This window comes from Orbicella franksi, chromosome 3, assembly GCF_964199315.1.
Source record: "Orbicella franksi chromosome 3, jaOrbFran1.1, whole genome shotgun sequence".
Lineage (NCBI taxonomy): Eukaryota > Metazoa > Cnidaria > Anthozoa > Scleractinia > Merulinidae > Orbicella > Orbicella franksi.
In genome coordinates this window covers 9,898,724-9,910,000 of record NC_138147.1, presented here as the reverse complement: position 1 = coordinate 9,910,000, position 11,277 = coordinate 9,898,724, and the positions used below count along the sequence as shown (strand labels likewise).

The window sequence follows — 11,277 nt, the reverse complement described above, 5'->3', positions numbered from 1 at the left end:
AACTGTTTGTAAACAGTAGTGAAATATCATTCCCCTACACCCAGCCATAAAAGGAAGTCTGGGAACAGGCAATAGCAACAGTGATACTACCAGGCTGGTGAATTTTACAAGCTACTGAACTCCTGTCTGACAATGATGAGTAATGACGAAACATGGTGCAGTGGAACTGAAGAATCGGACTGTGAGTGACATTATTAGTGTTAGTGTTGTGAGAGTGATGCTAGTGTCCGTGAACTCGGACCCAGATCAACAAAGAAAAGGTTTCGTACAAGAAGTTCACAGAGAGCAACAAGTTTGTGCTCAAAAACTGAAGAAGCTGGCTCAAACCTGTCTTAAGGCCAGCTTCATCACTACTTGTCAATAATTCCTGACCTGTGTATGTGGGAAGACTCCCTGTAATGACCTGTATGAGGAGGCTCAGCTCAAACTGGGTACCTCTTTCAGGCTTTAGGTATACATGTAATTAAAATATAATAGGGATTTCACAAGTTGAGGTGCATGAAAGGTTAGTGAGATCTGTCATTTGGGGATTTCTACTCTTCTGGTTCTAAAATGTTGTTGAAAAGCTCTCATATACTCTCCTCAGCCAGAATGAGGAGTTCTAAAATATTGTTGATTAACTTAGACTTTCCAAGGGAATAAATAGGAAAGGGATGCAGTATTCTTAAATAGGTTTGTAAAGGGGTATATGTGCCCTTTTGCAATGACAGGTCTACAAGAGGTGCCTTTTCTATCAAATGGTACAAATGCATACAAAAGGGTAAGGGGTAATGAACCTTGAGATGGAGTCTCCCCATTTAAAACTTTGTAGAATACCCCCTCCCCCCCCCCCCACCCCCTAGTGTAACAAAGATATTCAAATTATTGTTTTGTGGAAAAAGGCAATTATTAAAAAACAAAACAGTGCCAAGGGATTGAGTGAGTGTCAATGCAAGGTTCCACTTGAATTTTGAATTAAAGTAGGCATAACATTATCCTCAACAGTATAAACAACCATACTTAACAGCTTCACAGAGAGATCCAAACTGATAATTAAAACATAACATTGTAACACCAACTTTTATTTTTGCCTCTTCCCTTGTACCTTGTGATATTTGTAGGGAAATTCTCAAAAGGTCCCCCCCCCCCCAAAAAAAAGAAATCAAATATTATATAAAATCCATTTTTTTGTCTTGAAAGTGATCTCAGAGAGATCAATACATCGTTTTTATGGCTAGCTTTGTGGCTAGTTTTATCTTAAAATGCGTTTTCAAGAAACTGCTTATTGGGAAAATTAAAACGTGCAAGGATAAAATGAACAGGAAAAATCAACAACTATTTTTTTGTAGGTCAATATAATTTGTTGTGTCTGAGCTACATTTTAAATGGAAACATTTCCCATAAATAAATTCCAAATTATATTCTTACCCGTATGATATTACATACCAAATATATTTTGGAGAGAGGAGTACAAAACTGATGTACTGAACTTTTCCATTTAATTTTTGTAAACCTCCTACAGCATGCAACTTTTGGTTAGGTTGCACTATGCTGTCAAGAAATAAAATCACACCAGAGTGGCTTCATATCTTTACTGTAATTTCCATCATCAGAAGAGAAATCACACTTGGACAGGTTTCTCTGATACGCTAACGTGTAATGTTAAACATGGGAAAAGCAGGTTGCATCATCTAAATCATGGCATTGTATGCCAGTGTGGGGTGTATATGTCAGGAGGTAACCACCTGAGAAAAGACAAAGAAATTTATTATCTTATTGTTTCAGTGACTTACCCCAAATGAGACAATATTCACTAAAATTAAATATCAATTCAGAACTTTAGAGACCTCCATCTGTCACAAAAAGACCGACAACTACACAAAAGTAAAACAATATAATTTGTTAGTAATGACTTTCTCTGTAGTAAAATGTTTGGTAGTGACCTGACAAAACGGTTTCAGAGCAAAAGTCCAGGGTAAAAGTGTTATCTTAACAGGAAAAAAAATACTTTTAGTTTAACAAGAAAAATTCAGAAAAAAAAAACTGAAGAGAAATTAAGTGCTTTTCTTGTTTTTATTTCTGTTGTGAGTATTTCCTCATTTACCACCTTAATAAACAAGATATGAAGTATAATTTTTGCCTAATTTTTTCAAACCTGCATTTCGTTTTCACTTTCAGCACACTAGTTCTGGAGATATTAATAGGAGAAGGTCACTCCAAAAAGCTTTCTATTTTTGTCTTCACCTATAGCAAGTACACATTCAGATTTTGAAGTGCCCACTAACCAGTAGAAATTACCGGTAGTCTCAAAAGAAGCAACTTTGGAGGCTGCCATTTTGAAACTGTCTTTGCAGCTAGGCTGTGTTTATGTGATGTCATTCTGTCCAACTTGACTTGTTGGCAAGTGATTATCTACTTCACTATCTTCAATACCATCATTTCGGACTTTGGAGCATGTTTGGCTCAAAATAATATGGCTCAAGAGCAGCCATAACCCAGCGTGATAAGTTAAAAGGCTTGTCTGTACCCAGTTGGACAAAATCTCTCGGATGGAATGACGTCACAAAAATATGGCCTTGCTGCTGAGTGCTGTTCAAAATGGCAGCAACAATGTTCAAATTTTGGGCTTCTTTGGAGACAAATTTCGTAAGGAAAACCTGCACTTTAGGGGCTGAAACCTCAGTAAGTAGCTAAACTTAATAGTGCAAGGTTTTTATTAGCATCATTGACAAAAAATATACTTTTTTGGAGTGACCTTCTCCTTTAAGTTTGAAAAATGTGTAGAATATGCAAATGACAGGACTGATGATGTCATACACTCAAACCAATATTATATTACATCAAGTAGAGACCATGTAGCAGAGATCATTGAAACCTGGTAGGCTTATGGTTCCACAGGCAACACACTTATGGCTATAAAAATTATGTTCCCATGGCAACTCACTCTTTTCCACACCCCTCTAACCTAATTTCAATAATTCCGTGATTTTCAGCTCAAAAAACATTAATCAAGGCCATGATTTTGACCTTACAAAATAAATGCTTGCTGAATCATGCAGATAAAGCACCATTGACAAATATCAAAACGGAACTCTAAAGGTTGCCAGAAAAGTCCAAAATATCAGAAAGGTCTGGAACGCAGTCTGTTGCCATGGCAACAAAACTGTTAAGCTCATAATATGAAGCACATCTGCAAATTTCATCATACTAGTACTTTAAGCACTGTCCCCAGGGGCCCATGGTCCCTAAAACCTAGACAATAAATTTCATGACTTGTCTGGGGGAATGAATGATCTAAATGGTACATGGGAGACTCCTAGAATATTTGCAAGAATGTACGCTACTATCTCTCTGCAGGCACTCATTAGGCACTAACACCACTAACATGATTGAGTTTGGAAAATAATTTTTTTTTAAATTTATGATACTTTGAAATATTCCCCCCTCCCATCTAACCTTCTGGATCATGTGTACTTAAGGCATCTGGCAGCCGTGTATCAATCGATACTATCTGCTGATATGTCAACTGACACTTGGCCAACATATCAACCAATACTCAGTCAATATGTTGACTGACACTATTGATGGACATGCATGTTGGCCAACACTGGACTGATACCTCACTGACACTCGGCTGACACTTGGCCGATACTTCACCGACACTCGGCCAACACTATGCTCATTTGGTCGGCTCTTGTTTCTGACTTCTATCTTCTCTACTCAAACATTAAATAATCTTCTCTAGCCCTTTGAAAGGGTCTTTTTTCAGCAGCCCTCGTCCATTTTTGACTTTTCATACCGGTAACATTCTTCTATCTCAAAGACTGCTTTTTCCAGCTACATGTATGCTTGTCGAGACCTCAAGTTGCATCAGATATCTATTCAAAATGACAGCAGTTTGAGCTGCATCCTTGCTCTATCAACACATGATCATAGATGATAGAGACTCTTCTTTTGCATCTCCTGTGGGCAAGGAGACAGCTGCTATTTCATCAAAACAATGGTTAACAATACACCAATACCACGGACAGTCGATCAATACACCAGCGACTGTTGATTGCATCATGTCAGTCGAGGTGTCGGCCCAGTGTCGACTGACATACCGACCAATGGTCTATTAACTTGAATAACATGTCAGCTGACACTCGGCCGCCTCTTGGTCGACATATTGACCACGTATCGGCTGATATGTCAACTGCCTGTCAGTTGATATATCAGGCAATAGTATCAGCCAATACTCAACCAACAGATGCCTTAAGTACACATGATCCAGCCTTCCTTGGTGCTTGAAATTGATAAGAGTCATACACCATGGCAAATCCTGGGCCAGGATATGTTGCAATTTATATCAGATTATGAGTCTGTACCTATTATTTATTTGTTAAACAGAGATCTCCCCATACCATCCCTATGGAAATTCCAGTTTTGATTCATACTTTTTCCTAAAAAGTTTGGCTTTTGAGACCCTCCCCATCATTGGAATTCTCAATAACCTTCTTTGAGTGGGTATGGATGTTTTCTGGCACCACACAATAAAAAAAATAAACAAACTTTAAGTATAAGTCTGAGACATATATACCTTGATTAACTTATGAAGACATGATTGATTATTGCAACTATACACTAGTTGTGAACAGGATTCGAACCCATGACCTCTACGATACCGGTGCAATAATGTAATTAATTAAGGTAATCTATGCTACAACATACCAAACTACTATATTATGAAATGACACAGCTGAAGGAGAGTTGTTACGATATCAACACTTTTGTGATTTCTAAAATATCAATATAGGTCAAGTCTTCTAAATTTAAGATTAATACCTAACAGAAGACATACAGTAGGGCACTGCACTGTGTGCTCTCTCCACACATTCTTCCAAGCAGGATAGATTTTTTCCATATACTGTTACTGGTCATACAAGAGGTTAACCTTGCTGCTGAGTAAAGTCTTAATGTGTATTTGCATTTTAAACTGAAAAAATGTGAACTAAATGCAACAAAATGTGTATTAAATCTGCGCCAGTTCAGTACGATTTAATACAAAATTTTAATCAGCAGCAAAAATAATTGTCAGCAGCTGATATTACTTCATGAAGGCTTCTGGAAGGGTTATACGTTTATAAAGCACCTGGCAGCAAGTACCTTTTTGTCTTATACTTAAGGAAGACTGTAGAAACTGCTAGAAAAATGTGTTTGGTACATCCCAGAAACAATGTGTGGGGGTGCGTGGCTTACTTCCCAAAACCCTTACTCTATTTATGACCAAACTCTGCAATTTGCGACTGGCACACATCTCCAAATAATCAAGAGTTATGGGAATTCACTGACAAAATAATGCCTGATGCTTACTGTAAATTGCATAAATTACTCCTACAATGTACCAAAATTTTGGTTTGTGGGTTAACGCAAATCCATTTTCATCTCTGAGGTGCAAACATTCTAAAACAACCGACACTGACGATTTTAAATTACAGTGGAACTCTGTTAATCTGGTCACCAATGGGCCACAAAAATCTGACTATATAACTAATAAATAAGAAAATGACTGAGATTTTTTGTTTAAGCCAGAATAAAGTGGCCATAATAAGAAGGTGGCTGTGTTAACGGGGTGGCCATAAGGTGAGGTTTCACTGTAGAGGCAAAGATGATCAATACTGTCAAACACCTGTACCCATAAAGATTTTGGAAAGTATAGTTTGCATAATCAGTTGGAGGAGGTAGAGGAAATGAGGAAATATAACAGAGTGGGTCTTAGGACCCGTTTATATGGTCTTGTGCACCTGGGACAACCCTTCTCCCGAGTTACCCAGGCCGAGCTAACTTTACACATTTCTTTGCAAAATTCATCCAACTGTTTGCATGAGGATCACCAGACTTGGGGGTGAGACAATTCAGGTGGGCAAGTTGACTCCCCTTGGCAGGTAAAGTAACCCTGGCAGGCAGGACAACTTTTCTTCATATCAACACTTTGGATCGCCTAACTGGGACAACTCTTGACATGTAGAGTGTCACATAGTGCCTAGATATAAGATTTAAAGCAGCAATTTGTATTAAAGAAGAGAAAAATTAACACGGCAAAACCCACTGTGATGATGACTGAAGGAAACTCAAACAAAGAGGGATATTTGCACATTTGATTATTCCATAAGGGTTATGAATAATTGTGCAGGATCAAGTTTGACTTGGCCTACAAACACATCATTTCCACATATAAACACTTGATGAAGTTGCCTCAGGGGGAGGGTTGTCTCGGCTACCCGAGACCATATAAATGGGTCCTTACAGCCACTTTTTGATGTGTTGTTTCAAAGAACAACCACACAATTTTTGAAAGGGGAAGTCCTTGAACAAGACCATATCTTAGAGGTTTAATGGCAGATTCCTTCTGATGGTTTGGATTTGAAGTGATTTAATTACTTTTAAAGAGGAATAGAACTTAAAAATCTTCCTCAAATTTATAAACTGTTCCTTATAAACATGTAAGCTTCCAGCAAGACATAATTAAGCTTTCATGTAATCAAGTTTTTACTGGGCGTTTTAAAAGCACAGACCACGAAAGAGACCAATGACCCCAAAGTACCAATATATACAACATTAGTATCACCCAACTAGTGGACTAATGCAAATCCTGCATTTTGATTGGCTACGCTACTAGGGGACTATTAGTAATAGTCCTCGAGTAGCGAAATTGGCGCAATCGAGCGTGACGTTTTCTTTCGTTTTATTCCCAAATAAATGTTTCTTCAACTTGCATTTGCTAACTTTATTACTGGCTTTTCTGTCCGACTAGTTGGGTGATACTAAAACAATTAGACCCTTCGCCCTCAAGGACCACGGGTCAATAGCCCATTCAGCTTTGCCTCATGGGCTATTGACCCATAGCCTGCAAGGGCTACAGGTCTAATTGTTAAGTATGTACTATATCTTATTAAAAAGATACAAGAATCTTCAACGGGAGATGTAGCAATATGGGATACTGACCTTTAGCATGCGATCCAGCTTGTCTCTTCTACAAAAATTATACACGTCAGTTAAGAGCAACAAAAGCTCTAGTGACAGCAACTTTCGGAACTAAACGGCATCTGGTAATTATGTTCCTGTAGTACACACTGCAAACTGTGGCCAGCAATACTTCATCCAGGTTGTTGTTAACATTATAGGCTACTGCTGCACTTAGTGTTATCACTGAATCATGAACAATAAGAACCAAAAGTCGGAACACCAATTATGCACACGTGTAAAATCTGCCGCACGATGACAGAATGCTCTCTGTTATTTCCCTTCAAAACAATAATAAACTTTTCTCTTTTCCCGAATTTTTTGCTTAAAAAGTCAAAGTAATGTGCCTGCAACATCTTTCCAACCTTAACATAAAATGACATGAATTTGATGGTTTACAAATAGAGGGAAATCATGAGTAATCGAAACGTCATTTTCTTGCTTCGTAAAAAGAGCTGCAAAGCGTAGTTTAGACCATATGTGACGTTATTTTTCGTTGGATGATGCATAATTACACAAAGATTTCAGGAGTCTTCTGCCCTGCCCCTGGGTACTGACCAAGCTTGTTCGGTCAAGGTGGTTGGATATTGGCCAAGTAAGACATGCCACTATGCAGCCATCTTGACCAAACAAGCTTGGTCAATAAAGGATTTATTATATGGGATAAAGAAACACCGGGAGCTGTAATCCCGTAACATAGAGCGTGTAATCCCGAAAGGACAAAATAGTGCCATGTTGCCCACTCAGGTACCAAATCACAGCCCAGGATTTGGTTTGCCGTCTCGTTCGCTCACAGTGCTAGCCATATAATAAGTGAAGTTAAATTCATTTCTAGTTCAGCTAAGAGGTTGCTGCAACTCGCTAAATGGTGGTACGTGCGACTATGCTTTCATGCAACTACCATAGTTTTGCAAGGAAACATTGTTGTGCGACATTTTGCAAGGAAAATGATGCCAGTATTTAGTAGCAATGCCATGCAGATTAACTTAAGCCGCGCGTGTTTAAGGGCCCATTAACCGATCTTTTCGAGCCGTTGCTAAGGAAAATTCAGTCTCATCTAACCTCCTCATTTTTAGTTAGTTCAGAGTTATTTCATGTGTTTCAACTTTTTCATGACCAGTAACACTAGTGATGACGTCATCACGCCACGCCCGTGGTCATGTGACTAATACAGAAAAAATGCTCCCAGGCAAATTTCTTTCTCGGGATTTTTTTCTTTGATTTAATATTTTAATTTAAATCCTCATTACGCTATGCATCGATTTTGTTTCATTTCTAAAAGGTCAGATTTTGAGAGCATTTCAAAATATTGAAAAATTTGTAATTTTCTGAAAAAAGCATGATTTCGAAAAAGGAATGGATAGCTATGTTGCCAACGTTGGCTTTAATCGAAAATCGTCGAAAAAGGCTGGATTTAATGAAAAACCGCGTTTCCTTTAGCATTTAAAGAAACCGGAAGTGCGCCCGATATCTATTGGAAGTTACCCTATCAGCGCGTGTGCAATTTACACTACCAGCACACTTCAGTGAGATCACACAAAGCCACACGGAGTTAGTTTTTCTCTTTCTATTGCTCTTGTTTTTCTGTCTTTCTCTTATTTTGTCTTTGCTTGTACTTTTTTTGCATTGCATTTTGTGAACCACAAAGAAAAACATGTCTGCGAATTTGCAAGCGCTTGAGTTGTTTTTATTTTCTGTCCTCAGGCTGATGTAAGTGACCGGAAGTGAAATTTCACCTCCTTAGCAACGCGCGTGAGCGCGCGCATGAATCGGTTAATGGGCCCTTAAGCTTTCTAAAGGACCTTGAATGAAGCTCTCTGTCTACTTCCTTCGCTTGGGTAAGCATGCATACTTCTCTTGTCCATTCTCAATGGGCAACAAAGTGATACATATTCTTCCTCTGATTGTTGTGAAATTTCAACGTGGAATAGTAAAAAGTTGAATATAATAAAAGAGTGCCAAGCCTACTGCCAAGCTCTGAATCCCACAACTCAGCGCTCGTTATGTATTCACTGCTTGTAATTATCTCATCAAGGATTATGTTCCATACTGAAAGTGCTTCGGTAAGCGTAAACGACAACCAAAGCGAAAACGCCTTCAAAATGAGACGGAAAGCTTTCCTCGGTCTATCTTGTTGAGCCAAACTTTTGCTTAGTTTTCTTTTGCCCGCTGTATGATTTCGAATTCTCTTTCTGTTCAACAGAAGCGCACAGAAATGCACAAACTGGCGAAGTAGCAATGTTTGATTATGGCAATGGAAAGCAAATTCAGATCTGAACTGACATTTCTGGCTGATTACGCTGTCTGAGTGTGGTTTTCAAACTGATTTTCACTGAAAGTACTTTTAGATACAAATATGAACAGCGAAGAATCTATGCCATAACATACCGTGTTCTAACTTGATGTACAGTAAGAAGTCCGACAAAATCGAGAGCGGGCTAGCAGCCCGTGCTGTAAACAGGAAAAATTATCACATTACCTGAACGAAAGTGAAATGTTCTGCTAATTTATCTTTTAAAAGGCATGAACAAGAAACCGTACCTTTGATCGACCGAAGGTGGAAATTGTAGATAGGATGTTGCCTACTTCCTGAACCTTTGGCCCTGGACCACGTGACCCGAAACGAATGACCGCGGCGAAATATTGAGGCCTAGGAACTAGGCAAGATAGGATGGACGACAAAAGTGGAAGACAAAAGCATAGTTAGTAGAACTATCTAACTATGACAAAAGCTAACTCTTTACCAGAAAACGAAATATCTCGGAGAGGATAGCTGAAAATTAAAGTCGAATTTAATCGGGCGGAGATCATTTGTGACTCGGCTGGGCTGCAATGTATTTCGGAATATACGATTAATCAGTTGAAATATGAACTGTCTGAGTGAGTAGGAAAATTGTCCCTTTTCTGTTATTTATGAGGATTCTGTGTAATAATTTTGGCGAAAAACAAGAGGCCGAATGATAATTATAAGAACCTGTATCGAAAGTACAACTTTATACCCGAAAGCGAGAAAATTCTCTGGATTGGAATATATAAACAGAGGTCACGTAACACTGATATTTCACCGCGTGACTCTCCAATCAGTTAAATTTCAAAAGTAAAGTTGTTAGGTGCTACTCCTTATGGGCTCGAAGGAAGGCCTAGTCAATGAATAAACAAAATAGTAACCTCGATCAGTTTGAAAACAACGAATTCGGCGAGGTTTTACATGGGTATCCGATCCTCTAATGGCGTTTTGGAGAGCTTACTGCGCGCTGTAATGTTGCGTAAAACCACACAACTCTTTTTTCATGGTCAACAGGGCCAGCGGCATGGATTGCGGGCGCGTACGCCCCACGACGAGGAAAACGACGACGACATTACGCAACATGGCGGCCATTCTCCAGCTAATAGGTCAACCAAGTAATGCAGCCATGGATTACAGCGTACATCTTTTATATTCATCTATGTTATGGTCAATTGACACCTGTCAAAACAAGGTATCCGATGACCAGTATCACGTGACCATATTGTGGACTCATGTTTAGAGTCATTGAAGTTGAGTACTGACCAAGTATTGTTTTTCGATTGGATCGCGGGCTCAAGCAAGGTCAACTTTAGCTTGTTGTATTCAGGGCCGGGTTGTTTGAAAGGCGGTTAACGCTAACCCAGGATTAAAAGTGCAGTTTGAGATTATTCTCAAAATAGAAGAACAAAGAATATGAACAGTAAACCTCACCGCAAAGGTACAAAACTCAAATCAAAATTCTCGCTTATCCAGGAGCTCCGCTCTTAGGCTTGGCTAAATTTATATATTAACTTTAATATAGTTAAAAAAAAATAGCAATGAAATAAATACTGATTGAAACGAGAAGGGTGCCTCTTTAGCAAATGTCAGGAGCCATAATCGGGGACGGAGACCGTAAGCGCGCGCCATTTCAAGTAATGGGGTTGTCCCCATGATATGGGACAATAATTCTATTTTTAGAACAAATTGCGCCATCACCTGCGGCACACGCGCGTACATGCTGCGAGGATTTTTGCGGATGTCGCGCGGGGGAAATGGCGTCCGAAATTCCCGAAATGTTTCATGTTTTTGGCCCACAACTCAACGCGTTTACGTCTGTTGGAATTTTGCTTAAGTATTTTCGTCGTAAGCTGCTCCAGTTTGAGTGAAATAAGACAGTGTCGAATTTAGGTATGTTCCGCTGTAAGCTTATATATATCGCTGACCAAGTTGTGTTCCGACGGATGCTTCTTTTACATGATCTGTACGTACATTACTCCACTTTAAATTTCACATATGTTGAAGATTAA

General features: G+C 38.9%; 1 protein-coding gene across 1 annotated transcript in view; it reads right to left on the bottom strand.

The window, feature by feature from the left end:
- Positions 1 to 9,578, bottom strand: part of LOC145481142 (uncharacterized) — a 24,665-nt gene extending 15,087 nt beyond the window's left edge. Inside the window, exon 1 of the mRNA XM_081459544.1 lies at positions 9,370 to 9,578. The gene's annotated coding sequence lies outside the window, so the exon portion shown is untranslated. The remainder of the gene's footprint in view (positions 1 to 9,369) is intronic.
- Between the last annotated feature and the right edge of the window lie 1,699 nt (positions 9,579 to 11,277).